We start from the raw sequence: 8,802 nt of genomic DNA, 5'->3' as shown, positions 1-8,802 counted from the left end.
TCGGGACTGCCCGAGTCTCTCTAACGAAATGCCGTGATAATACCTCGATAAGTCCATTGCCATTTCTTTCCAAAACTTTTCCCACTCATAATTCACAATTCTACAATCCTGTGTTACTCGACACTAAAACGCCAAACTAGTGACGGGACTGGACAACCAAGGATTCAGGGTTCGATTCCGGGAGGGATAAGAGATTTTGTCTTCTCCGTAATGTCCACACCGGCCCGTCTGGACTGCCCGTCCAGTTTCATATACAGTGTGTACCGGGAACTGTTTCCCGGGGTAAAGTGACAGATGCGTGAAGCTGACCACTCACCTCCATCTAGTGCTGAGGTCAAGAACGATGGAGTTGTACCTCCACTCTCCATTCATAGCGTGGTGATTAATTAATTAAATCCAAGGATCATTTTGCTGACGTAAAATAGCTCGCAAAAAGAAAAGGGCTTGGCATGTAGCACGCATGTGAGAAATGCATACAAAATGCTGGTCGGAAATCCTGAAGGGAGGAGTCATAGAGGCATAAGTGGAAGGATGATATTAAAAGTATTACGGAAATAGTTTCGGAAGTTGCCTGTTTTATTCATTTCATTCAGGATAGGAACCAGTGGCGAGCTCTTGTGAACACGGCAATGAACCTTCGGATTACGAGGTACGAGGTTCTCACGATGGTGACTACGGAGGTTACTGTCTTCTGGGATGTGAAGCCTTGTACTCTGGAAAATATTTGCCAAATTTTTGGACGAACCTGATACCTCCAGCTACAGAGTTAATGAGATGCAGGCGTCAGGTCCTCCCTAAACGTTGTTAAATATCTACCAGACTACACGGCGTCCCATTTCAGAAGACCGTAATCTTCAACCTTCGAGTTCGACAAAACACAGAGAAGTTAATGACCAGGTGAGCGACTGTTGGCTTCTCAGGAAGGACTCTGTTCCAAGGAGTTAGTTTCATTCAAGTGGAAAATAAGAACACTGCATTCCGCGATGCTTTTAAATATCTGCTGTTAGTGAAAGTTGAGGAGCGCAAGGCAACAGGAAGGAGATGTTACTTCCGGTCATTCAGACTCGACAGTCTCATATAGGGTAACAAGAAACCGGTCTTGCGAGAGCCGAGGGAGGTAAAACAGGCAGATCGGCAAGTTTCCTTTTCATTCTGCACAAGCATCTAGATTCACACGGTTGCCATACTGGAATGAAAGTATGGTTTAAACCTCTTAAAGCACGGCGGTTACTGTACGCTACCTTAACATGGATAGCATTGCATTTTGCCCACATAGTATTTGTGTGTCTCATATGATTTCCACAATAAACAACGGACATTTCCCTAAACTTTCTTAACCGGTTTTCCTTTGTAATGAGACGCATTGTGTTTCCTGTGAGGTACAAATGAAATTTGCGAACGTTCTTTACGAAGCTGAGGGGCTGTGGCTGTTCGTCTCTCTGTGTGACCTGACTCTAGCTCCTTTACCGTTTTCAGTAAACGCGTGAGGCGTAATCAAACTTTGAATAGTTCTGTCTTCTAAAATATAGCACCTTGTAGGCCGGTGAAGGACAACCGACATTTCGGAGGAATATATCGGCTCAGTCTTCGGGTTCGTATAGTAAAACAAGCAAGCTTGCTGCTTACTCCATGCTGGTTTCTACCTTGGGTTACTTTTGGGCCCTGAAATGGAGACGATATGTTCCTCCAAAATGTCACTTGACTGTCACCAGAGTACATGTCATTGTACTTCAAAAGACAGAACTCACCGTAGACAATTCTGTGATCAGCTCAAAATCTGTAAAAAATGTGTCCAGAAATTTTAGTATCCAGCCATACTGATCCATAATGAAACCCAGTTTACAAAAGCCCCTACATGGACTTTGCCATGTATCTCATATACCTTCTCACAGATACAGTCAAAATCGATGTGAGAGACTTCAGCGCAAATGTATCGAGCAAATCCGATTTTCAGTCATAGTGATCCACAATAAAACCTGTATAAGATTTGAGGCTTTCACGGCGGTAACTATGAAGAAAGCAGTCTTCTGGGATTTGGCACCGTGTATATGTGGTGTTAACCGACGTTTCGGAGGAACGTATCGCCCCCATCTTCAGGGTAGAAGAAAAAGTATAAGAAATCTGCAAGCGACAACACCGTGATACCGTTTCTCACGGTGTTGTCGCTTGCAGATTTCTTATACTTTTTCTTCTACCCTGAAGATGGGGGCGATACGTTCCTCCGAAGCGTCGGTTAACACCACATATACACGGTGCCAAATCCAAGAAGACTGCTTTCTTCACAATAAAACCTGTTTTACACAAGGCCATAAGCGGACATTTGCCAGTACTCCATAAACTTTTCTATAAATTTTGTTATAATTCTGAATGGGAGACATCCATAGAACTGTCCAGTAATTTCGAATATTAGCCACTCTTCCCGTGTGTTGATGAACTTTTGAAATTTGACATGATTGGGGGGGGGGTAGGATTTTAGTATTAGCATGTCTAAGTACGCTCAATGAACCCCAAAGAATGTCGTTGGTAATTTTGGATTACACCCTTTCCAATCCTATAGGTATGTAGATGTGTAGGGGTGACTGAAGACGGGGGTTTGGATTAGTGAATAGATTTATTGACCACTTACACGACTCGGATCTACAAGCAATTACAGCGCCACCTCTAATCTCCACACTTTACACATTACCACAGTTCCCGCTAAACCTTTTCCAACGTGCTGTGTCACAAGCCCTTCTCTGGCAACGGCTTCTAACAGTGGAGATTCTTCAGCTTCACGCGATCAGGCCCTCTCTTCACAGCCTCCCGTACAGGACTATCAACTGAACTATCCTAACTTTGTCCCTTGCTTATAACATCTCGGCACCGACCACGTATAAAACACCCCGTTTCCATTGTTGTCGTCCAGCTGTTGCATTATTAAGAATCTGCTGCATAGAAATGGGAACGTGTTTGCCTAGCCGTTGCTCAGAAACTGTCGCTGTTTACAGAGTCGCATTAGCAGCGGGTCTATACGCCACAATATGGTCGAGGCCGAATCAAATCATTTATTTTCCTAACTCCATGACCAGAGAAAGACATTCGTTGTTAATTTAACTGCTAAATAAACGTTGAACTTTTTATCATGGTGCCAAAGGCTTCCCAGTTCTTTCATTCTGGAATGGTTCCAAAATGTAGACACGAATTCGAAAGTAACCTGAGTTACGGCAGTAACAACAAAGGGACGTAGTAGCGTATCGAATACATTAACTAAGTAGTGAAATACAGTTCGCATCACGTAATTCTGTTGTCACCCGAACAAAGCTGAAAGTGAAATAGTTTCACACGCAATACGCGCACCGATTCCCATCACACGGCCCATCGCAAGTTAATGAGCGTCACCAGCGCTGACGAAACTGACGGAATGTCTGGAGACTTTGGGCGGCCGCACACCAACTGCGTCAAGACAAGCATCAAGACACAAGACAAAAGACGTAGTCTTGCTTCATTCGTGATTCAGACTCGAGTCCGCACACCGAAGTGGCACGTGTCTGCGTCTTAACACATCTTCTCTAGTTGATGACATGACGTCGTCCAGTGAGGAAGATATTTTAATGTACATGTGACTTAAATTACTTAAAAGTGGGAAAAGGAAGTGGATTCATGACTTTAATGAGTCGTGTGCTCAACATGGTGCGTACGTTTTGTTAAACGATCCCGTCAAATTCCAGCTCGGGGACGAATAATCTTATATTACCGGGAATTTCTCAACCCTCTTCAGTATTTTAATATTTATTTGCTCCTCACTCATGCCGATAACGTACACTGGTGCTGTTCCTTGAGTATTGATGTCTCAGTCTTGACACACAGAAAAGAACATGCCGAGTCTTGCTGCACGTGTCTGCAGCATGAAGCTGACGCCAGAATCATAACTCAGACCGGTGTGCGGCGGTTTTCATAATGTCATTCGTTTCAACTGTGCTCCTTTCCTTGCGTCATGTCGCAGACATCGTGTCTTGACTGTCCCTGAGGTATGTGATGGCTGTGACCAGGCAGCACGTTATCACGTCCTCCGTCTTTACATTGGAGAATCATCTCTGACGCGTCACGTTTTATTTAGGCCTTCAAATGCTGTTATATTTAAAGTAGACAAAAATTTCTTCCTTTCGGTTCCTACCTGGAAACAGGTTTTAGAAAAACCTAGCGATACAATGGAGACTTCAACGCTGGTATAAGACAGCAAGCAACTTGTGGATGTTTCAATTCAGAGATAAGACACGAACAAAAGCGAGACTTATGTGTCATAACGATTATAAGGGACAGAGTATGACATCAAAAAGCACAAGCTTTGCATATAAGGCCTATCGATAAATCGCACATACTGTGGTGAGACAATTCCAAGTTATATTAAGTTGGAATTATTATTATCAGTATTAATATTATATTAACAGTAGAATGTGCCCACGTATTCAAAACCAAGGCTGAAATACTGTATCTCAGCTAAGAAAGTGATAGGTTAGGGGCTGAGTGGCAAAAGTTCAGATCCAGGCATGAGCAGTAAGTTCTTTCGTCGACATGATGTGTGAGGATGTGCCCCTTCACGGTGTGGTGCTTAGGGACTGTAAGTAAGTAAGTAAGTAAGTAAGTAAGTAAGTAAAGGTATCCCTGTAACAGGCCGTGGAGGCCCATAGGGTTGTGAGATGTTGAGATTCCCACATTTTCTAGACAATCGGCTCATAGATGGCGGCAAGGTTGTCAGCCTTACGCTCCGGCCGCCCCAATTAGGGACTGGGGAAACTAAATCTCAATGACGACAGAGAGAATAATGTTCTGTTTCCTGCAGAAACTGAAAAACGTTGTTGGATAGGGTTACGCCTGATCAACCTGTTTACGCCAACTAACACAGGGATGTGTCAGAATGTGAACCTGAAAGCGAGAAATCAAATGACAGACTATCGCTGTCGGATCAGTGGCACGCTACTCCTACTTCGTATTCGAGGGCTACCAGGTTCGAATCTCTACCTGTAGACCGACTTTCCTGATGGAGGTTTTCCGTAATTTTCCTTTGACTTTCCGGGTAAACAGGACCTCACATCAGTCCACGACCGCTTCCTTCCGTATGAGTATCAATTCGCCAATCATCCTGTCATTCCAAAGTGTAGTCTGAGCTATGGAGAACGGTGTTAAAGGAACAAACAATACCTAACCCCCAATGTGCGCGTTCTTTCTTTTAAGTGTTTCTGAAATGTCACATTCATATGCAGCAAATTAGTTTTGCATATTTTAATCTTTAATACTGCAACTGAATAATGAGAACGTCATAATTTATACTCTCCTTGAAGTATATAATTAGAATGAGCAAGTCAAGGAGGATGAGATGGGCAGGTCATGTAGCACGAATGGGGGAGAACGGGAATGTATATAGGATATTGGTGGGAAAGCCAAAAGGAAAGCGAACACTAGAAAGACCAAGACGTAGGTGTGTGGACAATATTAAAAAGGATTTTGTAGAGATAGGATCGGATGGTATGGATTGGATTGATAAGGAGCGGTGGAGGGCTCTTGTGAGCACGATAATGAACCTTCGGCTTCCATAAAATGCTGGACAGTTCTTGAGTAGCTGCACAGTTGGCATCTTCTCAAGAAGGGCTCAGCTCTGTGAGTGAGTGATACTGCAGTAATAATAATAATAATAATAATAATAATAATAATGTCAAGCCATAGCTCAGTCGATTTGACGATTGTTTCTCACCGCGGATATGGAGTTCAATCCTGGATGACATCCCGTGAATAATTTCATGATGGCGTAACGTCACTAGAGACGGGTTTTTGTCCAATTTTTTCAGCTTTCCCCTTCTAATCATCATTCCACCATTGCTTCATACTCGCCTATCACCGCGATAGCCGTGACCAGGCAGCACATTATCACATTCTCAGTTTTTAACTTTGGGGCTTCAGCTGGCCCGGCAGTCGGATGGTTACGGAGTAAGTTGTTTTGTTCGTGTGCATCGTATTATTATAGTTCTATCTGATGGATGGTCCGTGCAAACTGAAGTCGGGGTTTCCTTACGAATTATTCGATGCTTTGTAGTGTGACGACCATTGCCTTCTTTCGTTTGCACGGCAACATGTGGTTATTGTTGTTGATGTGTTGCATGTTGCTACGGATTCACGGCTCTTGTTCCGACAACCTATACCACCTTACAAGAAAAATATGGAGGTGCCAATGTTGCGATCCAATCCATGAAGTGTTTTCTCGAAAAAAACTGAACTTCTATGTTCTGATATGTGACACCCAGAAGGAAAACATAAAGGGATACTATATTTCGGTATAATAATTTTATAAAAATCTAAACATGTGGAAGAATAATATTGTAACATGGCACTTGATAGCCAGACTAATGCAGTCAGGAAGAATCGTCTGTTACATGGTAACGACCGGTAAAGAACACATGACAGCTGGTTTCCGCTGCAGCCAACACGAACGCAATAATAGAGGAACTGTTGGAAACGGTGTTTTCTGCTGGTCCGCCCTGAGGCCTAGAAAATTATTATTAGACTGCGACCGCTTCTCTTCAAACAATCTCCAGTTCTTCAATCATCTTACCAGTCGACGTTATAGAATCTAGACACTGGCAGTCGTAAAACGGCCCACAAAGCGAAGGAAGACTTCGCGTGTTGATTTAAATACTTGAATACTGAAGTGGACGATTACGGGGTGGAAGGGGCTGATTTCGATAGGCTGTGCACTTTGCCAAGCGTGTAACACCGTGAGAGGTTGGGTAAAGGCGAGTGAGTGTTCACTTCGCTTATAGTTACTTAACCTCGCGCTGATTGCGTATTCTCGTAGCAACTGGAGAAAGTGCGATTACGGACCACTCAATGAAACACATGGAACACTGAAGAAAAATTCAACTAACCACTACATGGAAACGACCGTCAGCTTCAGGTACTGTCCGCTTTACACTCCGCTGAAAATGTCCCTGGACAAGGGGGCTGGTTCGGGCCCGGAAGCGATCTGGACCACAGTGGAAAAGAAAAATGTCTGCTGCTGTAGGAATTTGAATCCCAGTCTGGTCCATAAGCCAGACACTACAGCCCTACTTATTGGCTACCCAGGCTCCAGTAATAAATGCATGGATTTACGATTTCCTCAGCGAATGAAGAAAGTAGGCTAATAGTAGAACTCTTTCTGCCAAAAGTAAAATCGAGAATTCTGACGACTGAAGTCACTTTCCGCGGACTGCATTGCTAATTTCTTGGCAGTGAACTGAGCCTTGGGAAGTGCTCCCACATTCCAGAGCTACGTGTTGCCATGTCTACGTTATGTACATTCAAGACTTAACAAGAGCTATGTTTAGGAAACAAGGCTAGAATATAGTTTAACGGGTCACGTATGGAAATGGCATGTTTGCGTGATAGTGGACGTTTCGGTGAGATCTGCAATACTCTTACTTCATATTCGGCAGGTACCATGTTCAAATCTGAGCTCGGGAGCCAGCTATTCTGACAGGCTGTTCGTACTTTTTCTCAGTACCTCCAATAAAGTACCAGAATAGCACGTCAAATTAAAACAGTCGGTTTTCGCGTCGCTTCTAATTCGATATTCAGTAAACTTACTATTCGACACCCAGTATAATGAGCTACTCATGGCGTCATCAAACAAACCACAAATAAAACACCTCGAACTGTTACTGTATGATCGATGATACTTGCTCCAGACATGCACACAATATCATTGTCGAACCTGTGTGTACGGTGTTACGTAAGCCTTCGCAAAACAGCAAGTGATATTCACAAGGTCAGCCCCGCTAGGCCTCGGAGGTTCATGCTAAAATCGTGGATAAAAGATTTGCGAGATTGTTCACCCTTTCCATGCTAAAACGAATTCACGTGCTTAGAAATCCCGTCTACTTTAGATCCGAACGTTTTTAATGATTGAAGAGTACCATCTACTGGTTTGTAATGTCGGCTAGTTCGGAGACATGCTGACGTTTCCGACGGACATATTACATGAAGAAAGCAGTCTTCTGGAATGTGGCGCCGTGAAAACCTCAAATCTTATATTACATATTCACCAGAATCGACGACTAAGCAGAAACACTGGTTTCTTACTTGTCTTATTCTTCGACCCTGAAGATGGAATGATTATGTTCCTCCGAGAAGTCAGATTCTTTCCAGACTACACCATAACTAAGGAGATTGTGCTCTTCATAGCCGCCGCCCTGAGAACCTCTGATCCAGCGTCTTTAATTGCTGATAATATCCGTTAAGGTAAAGTGTTCTGCAATCTTTGCCTTTTTCAGCCCAACTTTCAGCAATGGAATTGTAGAAACATAAGGTATAGCGAGTTCAAGGACTTTCTTCTGCCGTAATATAGAAACCAATTTTAATTTTCTCGTACCCAGCTACATAATTTCTCTCGGATGACGCCGTCTAGCCATGCCGCTGATTATCGTAGACAGGAACGATTTTGGATTTAGGCCGTCCAGCGAAATGTGACTGGGTTTAGGTGTTGTAACATCGCGGAAGGACGGAGCATAACTTTTATGTGCTAATGCTCGCGTTTAAATGAGCTGCCCAGACTAGTGGCTGAACGTGAAATAAGTATATCACGACAGAGCAGGTAATGGCGACACAGATCCACCCCAGAATTCCTTTGTTAGCTCATGCATGGGGCGAACACTACCGACAGTTCATTCACAACCAGGCTAACTCTCCGTCTCATAAGCATGTCGCGATATATAAAGGTATTTTAAAGTTATTGCTGTGCTTAAATAATTAAGCATCACAACATGCAGACGTACGTGGAAGTGGAGGTATAGC

At 43.5% G+C, this 8,802-nt stretch overlaps 1 protein-coding gene across 4 annotated transcripts in view; it reads right to left on the bottom strand.

The window, feature by feature from the left end:
* LOC111870662 overlaps nucleotides 1–8,802 on the bottom strand; it is a 96,193-nt gene that overhangs the window by 35,563 nt on the left and 51,828 nt on the right. The gene's annotated exons all lie outside the window — the stretch shown is intronic.

This window comes from Cryptotermes secundus, unplaced genomic scaffold (assembly GCF_002891405.2).
Source record: "Cryptotermes secundus unplaced genomic scaffold, Csec_1.0 scaffold2974, whole genome shotgun sequence".
Taxonomy (NCBI): domain Eukaryota; kingdom Metazoa; phylum Arthropoda; class Insecta; order Blattodea; family Kalotermitidae; genus Cryptotermes; species Cryptotermes secundus.
This window is presented reverse-complemented; position numbering and strand designations above follow the sequence as displayed.